Source organism: Botryllus schlosseri, chromosome 15 (assembly GCF_051294905.1).
Source record: "Botryllus schlosseri isolate E-star chromosome 15, Bs_hap1, whole genome shotgun sequence".
Taxonomy (NCBI): Eukaryota; Metazoa; Chordata; class Ascidiacea; order Stolidobranchia; family Styelidae; genus Botryllus; species Botryllus schlosseri.
The window spans coordinates 984,690-1,002,658 of NC_137250.1; the positions used below are offsets into that span (position 1 = coordinate 984,690).

Sequence of the window (17,969 nt, forward strand, 5' to 3'; positions counted from 1 at the left end):
CACCGTAGTATTGTAATACACCATGTGAAGATACTCTTCGATGTGCTAATTGAACATATATATTGATATTGAAATCAACCCGAATATTTTTGACTGGCATTCGTCAGGGATAATCGTCAGCAAGTCGTTGTTAATTTGAAACAACATTGCATACCAACAATTGTATCACCAAATGTGACGTCAACGGCATGAAAATTCGAAGAATCGAGGCGAATGCTGAATGTACTATTTTTGAATGGTACACAAAATCCTGTTGACACAAACTACGTTGGCTTACTTTGATACATGCATACTCGAGATATCCCTCCGTTATACGCACTGTTGGCCAAGTGAGTTGGTGAGTGCGCGCAAACTCGCGAAAAATTATAGGAAACTTGGCCGCGAGCAGTTTAATTTTGGGTCGACACGGTTCCGGAGCTATCTGAAATTATTGCAAAAATTCCTGTGTTTTTTACATATCCAAGCTCACTGGGTTGAGTACTGTAGCCAATAAGCGATGAGACACGCAAAAATGTAACTTGATTAACAATCCATACCAATTTACATGTTGTGTTTGTTATTGGTGAGAGGAATATAAAGATATTGACTAATCATGAGAATCAGCCGATTTTTGGTTCGAATTCATGAAGATTTGTCCAACTGATTTTTCTGGAAATCATGGTCCAAGACAGTTGGGATGAACTATATTGTAGGGGTGTGCAACGAGCGATTAGTCCGGGCCTGTGGGACTCATTCATTTCGAGACCAACCGCTTCCAGACTTGGACAACTAGAAAATTTTCAGCTTTCCAAATTAAATTAGGAATTAGAATCAGATGAGCTACGCATTTTTCCAAATTAGAATAGAATTAGAGCTACACAGCTTTTTCCAAGCTACACAGTTCTTTACAAATTAGGCTATAATTAGAATTATACCGAATTCGCAAAAATCAAGTTCAGTGTTTATTACAGTGCATTCCCATAAGCATAGGGTTGCCATATTTTGGAAATCTGAAAGGAAGACACTTTTTCAAAATTTTCAAATTGCAGCCGGAGGAAAATCATGAAGAAAGGCTAAATTTTTCCCACTTCGTGGTCGGTTGACTAAAAAAAGTCCACTGTTCGGCTCAGCTACCGATATATAGTTTATCTTTCACATTATCCGTTGGTTGACTAAGGAAAAAAAGGTCAATTTTCCGGTCTAGCTCCCAAAATAAGCCACCGGGGCGTTACTTCAGTGCCGATTTACTGTATCTCGCTCCAATTTTACCCTATATTTATACAAAATTCTCAAGAAAAGAGGACATGTGGGTGTGGGCGTTCTCCGAGGACTTTTCAAAAAAGTAAAAAAAGAGGACAAATCCTCTTAAAATCGGACGTATGGTAACCCTACATAAGCATGAGAAGGGTTTCGGCGTCGCGGTACAACAGTAATTACTCCAAACATATCACGTCTATGCTTTCACGATGTGCTGCGAAATTTCGCAGTGGTATCTAAGTATATAGCTTATGTCCAGTTTTAAAATTTTGAAGGTCTCTATTTTTAAAACTTGAAAAAAATCTAGTTTTTGAATTTTTATCGGCCATCTTGGCTGTGGTTATGTCCAGAGGTGGTCAAAGTAGTCAAGAAATCTACTCAAGTAGAAGTAGAAGTAGCGACGAAAAAATCTACTCAAGTACAAGTAGAAGTACTTCTTCCATGAGCAACCTAAAACTACTTGAAGTAGAAGTAGAATTTACTGACTTTAAAAGTACTCAAGTAAGTAAGTAGTTATGAAAACGATGCTAATTTGTTCACATGGATTGTAAAAAGGTGCAAATTGAGCTATGCGATAGGTGACGAGCTTGATTCATATTGATGCATACCAACAGGTATCCAATTTTCGATAGCATAAGTATTCGTCCACATCATGGGAGGAAAATGATAGTATTGATATGAAAATGTGATGCTAATCCACTGTTTTCTCGAACAGCACGTTTTAGAAAATAGCATGGTATGACGCCATTCCCCATATTACAAGGCCTGTAGTTTAGTCGAGGAGCAATACGGAGAAGTTGTATGGAATACGGTGTAAACACTTTGCGCGATTAGTAAACGTAAATAAAAAATATGGTGGACCGTAAAAATGCCATATTGTGTAGCTTTATTTCCAGAAATTAAAGGCATTACTACACTTGCTTTTATACTTCAACATGTATGTTATCCAGACAAAACAACTGATATAAATTATAACTCAAAATATATGATACTGGGAATTGAAAGTGAAATATAAATACTATATAAAAGCGGAAAATGCATTCCATATGTCATTAGTCCAGAAAGTTTCAAAGGTGGTATGCTTAAACAGCTCTAAAACTGAGAAAGTCGGATTCCACTTTTCCAGATTAGGATACGCCATGGACTGCTAGATTACAATATGATAGGGAAATGCTAGATTGCTAAACATCAGTTTCAAACATTATGATGAGCCATATATACACTGTGATGAAATGTTTCATATGGGCAAAGGGCGACAATGCGGTGTGAAGGAAACCACGCCAACCCGCTACCTGAATTATATTCACCGAAACATTCGTGAAATCACGCTGGTTACTCCGTATCCACTGAGCGCGGAGCGCGACGAAAATCCTAGGCTTTACCCAACTTTTATGAAAATTAAATGTTGATACTCCTTGAAAACAGCCCCGAAATTCCTCAGGCTATCTTCCTGATTGGAGGATTAAACTACTTCTACTTGACAAACTGAAAATAGCGAAAAGTAAGTAAGTAGATCACAAAAAATTACGAAGTAGAAGTAGCGAAAATCAGATCTACTTGAGTAAGTACCAGAAGTAGAGGAAAACTACTTGAGTACTTCGAAAAAGTAGAAGTACTTCGTTACTGACCACCTCTGATTATATTTTCACTGGGTCAATTTTTTCAGGCTATTGATTTTGTTGAAGTCCTATTTCAAAAGACTGCTACAGGTCGTTTCTACATATTCCTATCCTTTCATGGTATCGCAGTCTGGTGGTGTTTTGAAACCATAAAAATAGACTGAACCAATGAAGTAATTAAAGCATCCGATTGATATCCGTCGTCAAAAATTGTGAGCTGTTCAGAATCAGAGAGAGAGAGAGAGAGTCTTTATTTTCATCCAACCAAAATACATGACACACGGCAGTGATGGTGGTACAGAAAATATGCTTGCACAGTATTCGGTATTAGATAGGAATGATCGATAAGACCGTGAAGGTCATCTAGTCTGATCACACCAGCATCAAACAAGTGCACTTGACTCTAAACAGTCTGGCTGTAAAAAAGGTTACAGTAGTTGAAGAAAATAAAATAGAAGAAAAATTAAACGATGGTAGCAAATGATCAATGAAGCAATGTCTGGGCGAGGTAGGGCAACAGTGTTAGTGTAACGACAAGAGGTGATCAAGTAGGGCTTTTTTTAAATCTATTGTAAGGCAATTCACTGATATGTGGTGGTACAATGCATTCCAAATGATAGGTCCCGAGTAGTCGATAGATCTCTAATAGTTAGGTTGCTATAGACGATTTCCAGCGCTCTGGCGCCAGTAGTGTATGACTGGCCAAGATTAGAACCAGCCACATTTTGCTCCCCTGACGGTTATTCGCCGGCGTTTCTGAATACCACGCCATTGGAATGTAAGGAAGCCGCGTATATATAAGGTGATTTAATATTAGTTTATGCTAATATCTTGTAAGAAGTTCAGCTTGGAACTGTAAAGAACGTAGTTCTTGGCTTCTTATTGTCGCGAACAGATGCATGGCTATACCGGTGTAGCCTATGCATATTCAACAGTTTTTACGTTTGTGGACATTGAAACGTTTTCACTGAAATTCACTTGATCTGGAAATAATAGATTATTAGCAATGTTCCCTCTAAGCTTCGCACGTGCGCAGTGCTTACACGGTCTCTGCGCACAGAAAATTCAAGTTGCGCACAAAAAATCTAAAGTAAGGACCATTTTTTTTGTCGTTACGCACTGTTGTCCAAGGCTCTGCGCAGTAAGTTGGTGAGTGTGCGCAGACTCGTCAAAAATTAGAGGGAATATTGATTATTAGGCTACAAAATGTAGAATACATGGATTTCAGTATTCTCATTTTCTCAGACACAGTACCGGTACATATTAATTTACTGTGTTCTTTTATTGGCATTAATGCTGCATGAAACTTATTTGGACATGATAGCCTATCTTGATGTAGCATACCCAAAACGGCATAGGCCTAACAATATTGACTCCTATATGCTCATTCAATCTTTAGTTTGCAAAGATGAAGACATACATGATTGCAGCCAAGTGCCTAACAGTCAGCATTCAATGAAGCTCCATCGCATCGCAAGGCATCTCATTTTAGTAGTGAAACTATCGAATGTAAACAGTCTCTCAAGACTCTCCCGTTACAATAACAGCTGAATCCATCGACAATGGCGAACTCGAACTGAAGGACGTACATTTCACGACATTTTGATCTTACTGGTCTAATAATTGATTTTCGAGCGTAAAATTGACCTGACGAACACTCTGATGAACCCAGGGGATGCTCGAAAACCCCAGATCTGGGTGGAAAAACCCAGGGGTGGCCTGTCTCACGAGCTGAAACAGCTTCGGCGATGGTAGCAGCATTTAATCGAGACAGAATCAGCTGATATGAACGGGTGGGGTATCTTGGCTTGCATGCGATGGCGCGGATACTACCTAGGCTTACCATATTTCTGAAATCAAAAAAGAGGACACTTTTTCAGAAATTTGCAACTTGCAAAACCGGAGTAGAATTCTCATCTTTTCCGCCCATAGCTCAAAAAACCCCTTTTTCTCTCCACATTGCCAGGTGGATGACTAAAAAATGCCAGGTGGATGACTAAAAAAAAAAAAAAAAAGGTCATCTTTTCGCTCAGAGCTAAATTCACCGTTTTTCACTCCGAAATACCCGCCGGAGTTTCACTTCTGCGCTAATATACGGCATATCACTCTCAATTTGCTCTTAATCTGCCTAAATTTTCAAAAAAGAGGACAAAATCTCAAAAAAGAGGACAAACGGGCGTCCTCCGAGGACACTTTCAAAAAAGAGGACAAATTAATCCTCCTAAAAGAGGACGTATGGTAAGCCTAATACTACCTAGACTGAGAGTCTTAAAAAACCACTTAGGGATTCCCACAAGATTAAGAGATCTCTTTCAGATAGTACTGTTATGCAAACTGTTGTCAGGTAACGTACGCAGCTCATACTGTAGAATAAAATGATATTCATGATCCCGATATTCTTTGTTGTAATTGTATTCCTTCAATAAAATACTAGTTCTTTTGTGGTAACTATGTGTGACTTATTTCGTCTCGATGTTGCCTTGAGACTGGTATTGAGTTGGCGAACCTTGCTGTACAAACTGGTTGGATCTGTCTCTATGAGTAAATAGAAAAATATCCACGTCAACACACAATCTGTCAGAGATTCTCTTCACTCGGTGTTGCTCGACTGAAATCTTTTGCCACGGAAATTTTGATGGGACAGAGCGATCACGTATTCTGTCTGCAGCAATGCGTTACCCTGATGTTATTATCGTGGAATTGTCTTCCATATACTTTTGTATTCCGATAGCTCTGGTAATGTAAATCACTGACTGAGACAAGCCTGATATCACAATCGTGGAAATGTCTTTCACAGACTTATATTCTCTGAGTGATCTAGAAATGTAAATCACAAACTACAGACATATTGACAATTTATTGCTTCGTCAAAAATAAACAAATTTGACTGGAAATCATGAAATCACATGTAAAGGTCTTATACTACTCGTCGCAACTATTGCAGTGCACTCATTTTTACAGAGGATATAGCTCAGTGGAGGTAACAGAAGAAGAAACACAAATAGGAGTCGAGGCAATAATAATATGCAGATTGTCATAATAATATGATGTTTATGATAGAAGTAGATGGAAATAAATGTTATAAATAACAAGTTTCTCACAAATATGCCAGTGTTACACAAACCTTAAATAAAATCCTTTCCACAGTAACCTCTCCTATGTTCCAATGTAATACAATCTTTATTTATAGCTTTTTGTCCTTTGCGTTGGAAGCTACCGGTACCTATCACCATTCTCTCATTACTGCATAATGCACATAGGGACGCAACAATGAAGGTGTGAGACACCATTCGGCTTCGTTTTTACATGCTATATGCAGGCACTGGCACATATAGATCTACAACTACGTTACGCCCCTTCAAAAGTGATGGAGTATCAAAACCTCCGATCCGACAGCTGGCCAGCCTTTCGTGACAATGGCGCCACCCATGCGCAGCCAGTGGAAATCGTCTATTGGGTGGGGGTAAGTAGATATTTCCTTTAGACGATGATCTCGTGTAGTGGGAGTGGATATTTTTGGCAGGCATGAAAAAGTCATCAAACACAGGAGGCAAACTATTGGAAAAATATTTGTGAATGACTTTTGATACTTCGAAGCGATATAGGCTAGTTGGTCAACTTGCAATCATATTCGCCACCACACGCTCGCGGCTTGTATGTGTCATCACCTCGGCTGTCATCCTATAGTCGTGAACAATATATATATGCCAATCAAGTAACTCTTGCCGTGAAAAATTATTGAAAACGATCATACATTACCAATAAAAAAGAAATCAAAATTTATTGTGAATAACACAGCTTATATACCCGCAATTATCAATCATTCTTGTCACGGCCCCGTGGCCCAATGGATAAGGCGTCTGACTACGAATCAGAAGATTGTGGGTTCGAGTCCCATCGGGGTCATGATTTTGCTTTCTTCGTAAACATTTTGTAATTTTCTAAAAGTTGGCCCCACATAAAGGGCACAGATTAGATGAATTATATATAACTAACCTACGAATTGATAAGCAACTTCAATCGTCACGCTTGCCACGCTTGCTTGCCCAGAGTCATTCACTTCACTCCCAGCTGAGCAGTGCTCATAATATAATTGTAGTATTTCCAATCATCGCCGGCGACCCGAGAGCTCAAACTGAATAAATTGTTCTTATTCGAAATGGACTGTCGCACTGATTCAGAAAATATACGATAAAAGCTGATCAGCGGAAATGGGAATGGAACCACCCTGAAATTGATAAATGGAAGTCTGTTAATAGGTATTGTTTCAAACAATCGCAGCGACACAAAGGTCATCGTGTCTCAGGGCTACCGTTCAGAACAATGCCGATTTCATACCTTCAGTTTAGTTTAGTTCAGTTGGGTTTATTATTATAATTTCATCATTTCAAAACACCAAAAGACTGCGATACAATGAAAGGTTAGGCATGCACAGGTTAGATGCACCCCGTCGCGTCTGGATAGTTGATATGTCAGACACCAAACGACGGCATGTACAAATTAGATGCGTTCTGTGGCGTTTTGATAGTCGATATATACGTCCAGACGCCAAACGGCGACAATCGACATGCACAAATTAACTGCAGCCCGTGGCGTGTTGATAGCTGATATATCCGACGCCAATCGTCGACATATACAAATTAGATGCACTCCCTGGCGTCTGGCTAGTTGATATATCAGACTGCAAACGTCGGCATGTACAAATGAGATGCATTCGATGAAGTCTTGATAGTCGATATTTCCCTTCAGACGCCAAACGGTGACAATCGACATGCACAAATTAGATGCAGCACGTGGCGTCTTGATAGCTGATATATCCGACGCCAAACGTCGACATATACAAATTAGATACCCCCCGTCTTATCCTGATATTATAGCCAGGGTTGCCATACCGTCCTTATTTCTAAGATTTGTCCTTATTTTGAAGGGTCACGTCTTAGAAAACGCAACTGTCCTTATTTCTAAGAAATGTCCTTATTTTCGACTTGCGTCCTTATTTTTTCTTATTTTCAACCACTGCAGAACTTTGATCGTTTTCCTCTGGTATTTGTGTTGCATAATATTCATAAATTCTGCTTTTGCGTCGAGATTTTATCACATCATAAAGGAAAGGAACTCTTGTGACGTTCACGCCATAAAATTTGACTTCTAGGGCCGCGGCTTCAAGGAGATCAACATCGAAAAAGAACTGTGACATCGGGCACTCTAGGCCGAGGTGGATGTCAGAGTAAAGGATCGCTACTGATGCGTGTCGTTCTACATCCTCCTATCTGTTCATGACATCGCATTGTGTCTTATCGCATTGTACATTGTGTGTGACTTGTTCAGATAAAAAATATAACCCAACCATGTTATGTTATGTTATGTTATGTTATAAGTGGAGAGATAGCTCGGGCCGTGCCCGTGAGTAGTTTCGTCTGTCCAAGCTACCGCGGCGGACGTCATTTCAGCAGTAAACAGTAGTACTCGGTTCCTGCTGTTTGGTCTACAGCAGAATACGCTCAAGCTGTGGAAAAGGCAGCATTTATTGCGTAGTGAGTAAAGGCGTAGTGCAATAGATACATTGGTTAAAAAGCAGTAAGCTGTTAATCATTAATAAATTTTTCTAAATTTTATTGCACTTACGCTAACGCTTATTTAGGAAGGGGGGGTCGACGAAGTGCTGTTTCGGTCCTGAGTAAAGGTAAATCTAGACCTGAGCTCTCGTGAGATCCATGAAGCACTTTCTAATAACAAGGAGTTGCTGGAGCAGATTGTTTCTAGCGAATATGCCACGGCTCATAAAAATGCAAAGTATGTTCAAAAACGTTTTTTCGTGCTAATCTAATTTTTCGACTGTCCTTATTTTTTACTCTATGTCGATGGCAACCCTGATTATAGCAGTGGTCCTCATCTCAACCTCCAACCCGTGACAATATAGAATTTAAACGTTTACATTCTATAGTGGCAAGTTTCCTGCTGGTCCGCCTAATATTTTTGAATTTTATATCTCAATGACAAAATGCAATTTATTCAATACTCCGTTTAAAATCCATACTTGTAAATGTATTCGCATCACGATGCCTAGCAAGTCCGCTGTAGCTCCCAAGTCATTGTTATGCATTATTGTAGATCATTGTGGTAAAACTATGCTGACGCCGTGGGAAAAGAATTGTCTTTTTAATGAGACACTTAATGACCTAAGCTGGTAGGTACAAATACCTGCACAAATTGTTTGCAGACAAGGTGAGGATGGTGCTCAAAAAGGTTGAAAAGCACTGCTTTAGATAGATTTATTGATGACTAAACTCGAAAATTGTGCTTCAGTGACGAGTCAATCCACATTCTTGAAACGCTGAATCAACTCAAGCCATGTCATCTGGAAATGTTGACTCGATTCGTCCGCACACTGTTCTGAATACAGAGATTTTTGATTCCAATGTCTACTGCGCGGCCTCGTGGCCTAATGGATAAGGCGTCTGACTTCGAATCAGAAGATTGAGGGTTCGAGTCCCTTCGGGGTCAAGCATTTAATTTTCTATACAGGAAGCACATCAGTCTCAATCAATCAGGTTTATTGATATTTTCAACGTTTCAAAACATCACAAGTCGCGATACAATGAAAAGATAGGAAGGTTTCGAAACAACTTGGAGTAGCCTTTAAGATGAGACAGTGAGACACCCTCCTTAATCGCCTCAATCGCCTTTCGTAAACGGGTTAAAAATTTATGCGGAACTTCACGCATATCGACAAAACTGTCTTGTTTTTCGTCATTAGCAGATCAGGTCACAAATGTCGGGCCCTAATATTATAGGTCGCGTTATTTAGCTTCGCAGTACTAGCGATAAACAGTACCCTATGACAGCTATATCCAGCAAGTTACCCTAGACCAGACCAAGTAAAGTCGTCAAGCATACGCCATCTAGCGAATACAAATATGGCTCGTAAATTATTGAAACCCCTTAAATTAACATGAAATGCCCACAACGTGCTCCGTTAAGAAAAAAAGTACATTTGGAATATCCTTAAATGACTATAGAGTGAAATAGTCATGACAAGTGGGCGAAAGAGACCAGGTATCATGATAACCGAATATATTTTAAGAAAAGCGCATATTTCTAGTGTTGCTCGAGTTTCCGAGATTGATCGAGGTCGTGTAACTTATCCAAAGCTTCTCCAGCTTTGGTTTCCATATTCCTTTGGGTGCTTGTAAGATAGATGAGACTCCCAGTTGGACAATGAGTTTTTTAAACCCTTAAATTTGGATATTTTGCCTTATTCTTCACATAAGAAGTCACCGTGCAATAAGGGCGTTTTGCGTCGTTAGCGACAAGCTCAAATACAGGCGAAGTGATTCTGGGAGCGTATTCTCTCTAGCGCAGTGGTTCCCAACCTGAGGTACACGGACCCCTTGGGGTGCGTAAGAGAGAATTATCGAGTTCGTGATTACATTGATGCATTTTACACCTCAATTTGAAATCACTTGCGCTACATGGCATGTTTCATAGACTTGCGTTGCGAGCATCAATGGATTGTCTGCGCGTCCTCTATGTCATACATGCCAGTAAAAACGAAGCATACTGACGATAAAAATGTATACCTTTTGAATTGTGAAGCTTGGGTCGCGAGATCCAACTGAAACTCAGATTTGGGTCGCGATGTAAAAAGTTTAAAGACCACTGCCATAAGAGCGATTGAAGGGGAAAATTTGCATTTACAGTAACTTGCCAATGTGAGTCGATAATGATGATATTTACTACTATCTTCGTGACTCGCAATAATCAACCCGTTATTTAAAAAATATGATTGTTCAAAGGAAGGAATGCGGATCGTCGATTTGACGTCATTTTTCGCACGTGTCGGACGTGCTGCTGCACTGTATAGGCTTAGCCTACCGGCCAGGGCTTTGGAGCCGGAGCCCCGGAGCCGTGCATTTTTACCGAAGCTGGAACCAGAGCGGGAGCTCTACATAAAATTCAGCCGGAGCCGGAGCTGGAGCCAGTTATTTTAGGGGTAGCTCCTGCTCCGACGTATTTCATAAGATGTTATTATATATGCAACATTGCAACAACCATATCTGCTGAGTTCAGATAATTCAACAGCAGGCCTTCGCGAAATTAAGAATCTTTTCCTCTTTGGCGTTATCTTTTCCGACTAACCATGTTCCTGGGGATATAACAGCAGAGCAGTCACGTGTTCAATGTTCAATTTTCATACATGAGTGCCGAACCTCGGTATGCTAAATATGCCTGTGAATATGCCCTGAATTTCGGAGTGAAAAACGGTGATTTTAGCTCTGAGCGAAAAGTTGACCTTTTTTTTAGTCATCCACCTAGTAATGTGGAGAGAAAAACGGTATTTTGAGCTCTGAGCGGAAAGATGACCTTTTTTTCACAAAGTGGGAAAAATTCACCGGTTTTTGAGAATTCTTCTCCGGTTTTGCAAGTCTCAAATTTCTGAAAAAGTGTCCTCTTTTTAGATTTCCAAAATATGGTAAGCCTAGCAAATACTCGTTCTTTCGTGATTGTTCTTTAATCGGGCCGCGAAATGGGACAGTGTTATTGTGTATGCAATTATGCATGCGAATTGGAATTCATTACTGCGCATGATCTTCATTCACGCATATGAGGATTTTCGTACGTAAATAGGGGGGAGAAGAGTAGACCAAAACGCCGTTACACTCAGCAAACGGTGCGAGCTATCCAATGCGATGTCAGGACCCCGTGGTATTTTATGTTGGAGACAAATTACTGATTTGATACGCGATTTCCAATTTGTAATCATCTGTTTCGTAAATTCATTCTTGATGTCTAGTTGATACTCTAGTATTCCCGGATTATCGCGCACTGTGACTTGTAAATGTGCAATGTGCAGACCGGTACTGCATACTACTAAATTCGTTATGGGCATGGCGCGATGTGCATGGCACAGTGTTTAATTCGATTATTCGATTCGTTTAAAAGGGAAAATATTATATTCCAATATACTTGATCGACACCGCATAGACTGGTATCGAGTGCATCAATACCGAACGTTAAACCATTTGCCATTTGGTACAAATCGAATTTGTATTGATGAGGTCGTGATATCTGCCCATATTGCTCTTACTACAGTTACAGTTGAATAATATTCGCACATTTAAAGATTGGATTAAGCTGTATGGCTTAATGTTAACGAGTACAGCTCCAGTGTTAATCAGTGGCGGCTCGTCCTATAGGGCAACTGGGGCATTGCCCCACCTAAAATTCTGTTCAATAACAATTTAACCATTTATAGACGCACAGCAATCAGTATATACCGAGATCACGGCGAAACCCGCATTATTCTTGTGCTTTCGCTAACAAATGCCCATACATAGCGAAGTCTCTGCGAAAATCGAATTCTCTTCTGTGTTTTCGCTTTGTGAATGCCTAGCCGGGGTTTGCCCCGGTAGCGCTCATAACAAGCTTTCACTATCTATTCTCTCAAAGCCGCGCAAAATAAAGAAACGGTGATTTACTCTCTCCTATTCGTAAAATGGCCGTGATATGCGTTGACTCGACCTTTGCTGGTATATGTCGATTTTGACGGTGTTTCGCACCATGATAATTCTTGAAACTTGGTACGATATGTCGTGAAGGTAGTATTTAGCACTGCTCCAAGTTTCAGGCTTGCTACTCAAAGATAAGGGTGGTAATTTCGTTTCCGAAGTTCAGTGTGTGCTGATCTATCATGTACATTGTACAGCAAACAGATTTTACTCAAAAGCCGGTATTGGTCTCCATTGATTTTGACGATGTTCCATACCGAGATCGGTCATGATATTTGGCACAGTAAGTCTTAATGTTAGTATCGACCGCTGTAATAAGTTTTAAGTTTGTCACTGAACTATGTGGGTGGTAATTTCGTTTCCAAAGTCGAGTGAGAGCTGACTCTTCATTTATCGCTAACAGATTTACGCAAAAGCCGTTATTGGTCTCTATTGATTTTAACGATGTTCCATACCTAGATCTGTCATGAGCTTTTGCACGGTATGTCTTGATTTTAGTATCGAACGCGGTGTCAAGTCTTAAAGTTGACGCTCAATGACTGAGGCAGTTATTTCGTTTTCGAGGTCGAGTATGGTAGAGATGCGCGCTGATCTGATACTTAGCCTACCTACATCATTGCGGATCTCACGGAAAAGCCGGTGTCTGTCTGTGCTAATCTAGTCTGCGTTCCATAACGAGATCGGTGATGATATTTCCAATGGTATATCTCGATGATCGCATGAAACAGCTAACTAAGATTCTCGGTTTGCATTCAAATATTCACATAATTTTATGTTCGCCAATGTGCATTTCACTGTGAAATTGTGGCCTTCAAACCATTTGCTTACAATCCCCTGTCAAATGCGATAGCTATTTCATTTTCGATGTCGGCTAACAGCTGATCATTCGATCAGCCTATTCCTCGATCTATTTTACTCAAAGTTCGGTGTTCGTCTGTTTGTATTGATTTTGACAGTGTACCATGCCGGAATGGGTTATGAGATTGCGAATGCTACTTCTCGATGATTTCATGTAACAGTATGCTAAGTTTACGGCTTTCATTCATGTATTTATTGATTAATATATTTTCCAACGGCGATTTGGCAGCAGACAGTAAGCCGTATGTGTTGCGTCACAATCTCCAGTTTCAAGGCCAAAATGTACTATGTTGTTCCGAGACCGAAGTTCCGAGGCTGCTGTCCTTAGTTCTTCAATGACCATTCAAATTCAGTGTTGCCAACTCCGGATGGAAAAAAATCGCTAAAACTGGTGTCAAAAATCGCTAGATGTCGCTAAATATTGAGAAAAAAGCGCTAAAAAATAGCGCTAAATCTACATTAATTGCTAAAGGTGTTAAATTGAACCATTATTTCAATACATTCTTCTCAGCTATATTTCACTCGTCTGGGGCCAAAGTCACTTACCATATTTCTAGTTCATAATGCGTAATAGTCATCCCTAAGCGGGACAAAACGTGCAGTGCATTTCGATAAAGCAGATCGCTTTGCGCAATGATCGTGACCACTGACCAGGTTTGCAGGCATAACCGCTCACTATATAAGCGTGCCTTGCTCGATGCGTCCTTAAATACGTGGTGCGATGTAGCGTGGAAATGCGCTTGACTTCTTCTCTAAACTGTGTTGGAGTACTTGAACACGACATGCGACTTGACCCGGCACAACACGACTTGAACCGGGTTTGCCAGCCACTATAAGTAGAGACATTAAGAAAATAATCCAAGGACCAACCCGGGGTATGAAATGTAATTAATCTGTCTTAAACTAAAGCTTGTCACACTGATTCCGACAATACGAATTAAATTCTTGTCAAGACAATGGAACGACCTCAAAGTCTGAAAATCGGCATTGATCAGAACAATCGCTGGACGAAATTGGTCAGTTCATTGTGTTGCGGCGGTGCCATTGTTGGAGCATTGCCGGATTTCAAACTTTGAGGGCTGTTTCGGGGTGCATGGTCCCATTGTCAGGACGAGATTTTATTTCGTATTTTCGAAATCATTGCGACAACTATCTTTCGATCATGGCCAATTATATTAAATTTCAGCGCTCAGGTCGCCAGATGTAGCACTACCAATTATGCTACTCGGTACTCAGCAAGAAGAGACACTGTTTGCCCATGCGTAACCGCCAGGAGTTGCGTACCTCTAGGCTCTAGGCTACTACCCACTCACTAGCACTACCCAGTCTCTACTACTCGCTCAACTATGACAAATCGTCCGAACGTATTTTCATTGAGCGAGAAATGTTGCACAACTTGATGTTATGACAGCAAGAACTGATCTTTATTGGTTATTTTCGGTAAAAAAGCGCTAAATAATCGCTAAATACCTTTTCAAAAATCGCTAGATTTATCGCTAGGCGCTAGATCCATATTTTTTGGCGCTAAACCGGATGGGAAATCGCTAGATTTAGCGCGAAAATCGCTAAATTGGCAACACTGTTCAAATTGATGTTCTGGATTCAATATGACAGGCCCAATCTATGAGATAACAATTGCGTATGTGTCCGAAGTCGTTGACCTTTGCAGTTAGGCTTACGCAATCTCTCGAGTTCTAGTCATTGGAATTAGTCTGGTCAAGTCAAGTGCGAACATGAATCGTATTGAATCTTTGCTCCGTACGTAGGGTAGTTTACGCAGTTGCCTTTAGAGCGAAAATTAAAGGTCTAGAAGACTACTCCTTGTCGCTTCGACATATTCCTGTCTTTTCATTGTATCGCATTTTTGTGGTGTATTGAACTGATAAAATTGCTAATAGACCAATGATGATGATGATAGAAATTGTCCAGTCCATTGATCCAATCGTACGCCGGGTACCTCCGCTTTGGTTGCCTATCACCTGGTCGTAACTCGTAACCACCAGCTCAGTGGTCGTAACACACCAGGATCGTGTACGAAACACTTTCGGACGGCCTATCGATTTGCGTAATCTCTAACTCTACCATGAAATCATAACGCATGCTACTAAGGATGACCTGATAATTGATTCGTGGCATAGGGACGATTCTTAGTTCACGTACATTATGTAAAATAATCCTTTGATTAAAAAAAAATGAATATAACATTTGTTACCACACTTCAAGTCACGGCTCACCGGCAAACCTCTCGCGGCACCTACGTTAAAATCACTGTTGTCGGGAAATTCATGTGACCATCATATTAAAGTTACTTTTTTACGTTGGAAAACGCCATTGTGACGTCATGTTGATAAAAGTCGCTCGCAGCCCTTGCCCCACCACCCGATATTGTCACGAGCCGCCACTGGTGTTAATACACCGCATCAGAATTTTAATGCTGTACACAGCAATGGCATGGAATAAAGTGCGTTCTAGACTAGTGCAACCGGGGCCTACGATAACCCGGTGCAACTATGATGTTATCGACAATAGACAAGTTTTCATTATGACGTCACAAGCCGACACGGCGGCACCCATGTCTTCGTTCCTGCATCCGATGCTACTGACGGCTGACAGACTCTCTAGATTACCATAGATAACTAACCTACAAGGAAAATTAGTAATCTATATAGACCAGGGGGTTAGTAATCTATTATAAATTAGTAATCTATATAGAACATTTCCTCTAATATACGACAATCATTTTGTACCTACCCTACATGTCATCGTCGGCGATCTTTCTGCGAGCGCATACGCTAAAATACTTTCTGTCGTAAGTCGTAACTGCGGATATAATTAGACTCAATCGGCTAAATAAGGTGTTTTTTCGTTTTCAGGAGGGGGTAGGCTACAAAGAAAGAAATCGTGTGACAGCAATTAAACACGCGAAGGGTGAAGAAAAATTTTACTACTCTTTTAGTTTATTGTAATGTACGACGATTTACTAAAAAGGTGACTGAACCCTGTATCTGCCAGAACTGATATTTTAGTCATCAACATCCCAAGTGTCGCGGCCAGAAAAATCATATTTTTGGTCGGCCTTGCAAGTTCACAATCTGAGCAATTCAATTTCGAAAATATAATAGGATTTCGATAATATAATGGGATATTAGCTGGCGGGCTACTCAAAACCTCCTCGCGGATCATATTTGGACCTGAGGCCGCGGGTTGACAACCCCTGATATAGACAGACACCTTCGATAGTTTTCAGAGCCGGAGCTGGAGCTGGAGTAGTGTTAATAATGCGGCTCCGGAGCTGGAGCAGGAGCTATTGTATGATCAAAGAAAGCTCCGGAGCCGGTGCTGGAGCAACGCAAATTTACGGCTGCTCCAAAGCCCTACTACCGGCCACTAAACCCGCTTTCGAACCGGACTTTTGGTTACATAATGATTTTAGTACGCAAATATTAATTCACTACGGCTGGTTCGAGACATAGTTGTTGTAAAAGCTACGATTGGTGGTGCGGCGTAAGTCAAGCAAATTTGTTACAATTGCGGCGAAACGGCAAAAGCTAGGGAGCCACTGCACTTCATACCACTTCAAAAAGTAACAATTATTTTTTACGATTTTCATCCGCACTCATCTGGATTCTCATTCGCACCACGTTCGTCATTCGCGCTGCAAATTGTTCATTCGGACAAGTGCGTCCCATCCCACAGGTTGAAAAACGATGCGGGTCAATAGCAATGTTCCCTCTAAGCTGCGCACGTGCGCAAATGCGCAGTGCTGACAGGGTCTCTGCGCACAGAAAATTTAAGTTGCGCTCAAAAAATCCGAAGTGATGACCTTTTTTAATCGTAACGCACTGTTGCTCAAGGGTCTGCGCAGTGAGTTGGTGAGTGTGCGCGGACTCGTCAAAAATTAGAGGGAACATTGGACTAAATAGTGTGTTAGTTGAGTTTCAGGCAAAATTTAGGCAGGGGTCCGCAGAATTAATAATTTGTCTAAAGGGGTCCACGACAACAAAAAGGTTGCGAACCACTGTTCTAGCGGAATGACTTGAATCAAAGTCAAAGTTCATATCTTGTGGAGATTCGTTCATGTTAATATTCTGCTGCACAATCGTGCGTATTAATGATACTGAAACCTGTCGACCTATGACACGCATCTCTAACACTAACTGCGACGCACGCTGTGTTGTGCAGTGTTGGGATCAAGTGACTACCTTCGAGTCACGAGTCATCTCGAGTCATTGCAAATTTTAACTCGAGTCAAGTCAAGTCAATCGATTTTCAAAGGTGACTCGAGTCAAGTCAAGTCACTCGTTTTTTCGAGGTGACTCGAGTCAAGTCGAGTCAAGTCAAGTCAAGTCACGAGTCAAGTAATGATTCAAGTCAAATTGAATGTTCGAAGTCTGAGTGATGATGTAAAGTTATTGCATTTTGCTAACTGGGTGAAGAACAGATCAATTGGCCATTTATCTTGAATCAAATAACGAATATAAAGTTAAACATACATGCAAAAAGATGTTCCATCCCTCACGAACACGTAGAGCTAATAAAAATATGTGAGTACTGTATAGCTACCTGTTACAGTCTGTTATTATCAGGCAATTCGAATACGAAGCCTCGAGAAGTTTAACAAATTGATGTGGCGGCCTACAATACACTACCCGTCCACACACCCGTAAGAATCTTAACGCATATACTATATTCGTTCGATTTGTTGGTTATGGTGAGCATGTCGCAATGTAAGCACTGAGCCGTCTAA

The 17,969-nt window shown here is 40.6% G+C and overlaps 2 non-coding genes across 2 annotated transcripts; both read left to right on the top strand.

The window, feature by feature from the left end:
* The first annotated feature begins 6,688 nt into the window (after positions 1-6,688).
* Positions 6,689-6,761, top strand: Trnar-acg (transfer RNA arginine (anticodon ACG)). Its single transcript has one exon. It is a non-coding gene; the product is annotated as a tRNA-Arg (tRNA).
* Positions 6,762-9,286: 2,525 nt separating this feature from the next.
* On the top strand, positions 9,287-9,359 carry Trnar-ucg (transfer RNA arginine (anticodon UCG)). Its single transcript has one exon. It is a non-coding gene; the product is annotated as a tRNA-Arg (tRNA).
* Positions 9,360-17,969: the final 8,610 nt, after the last annotated feature.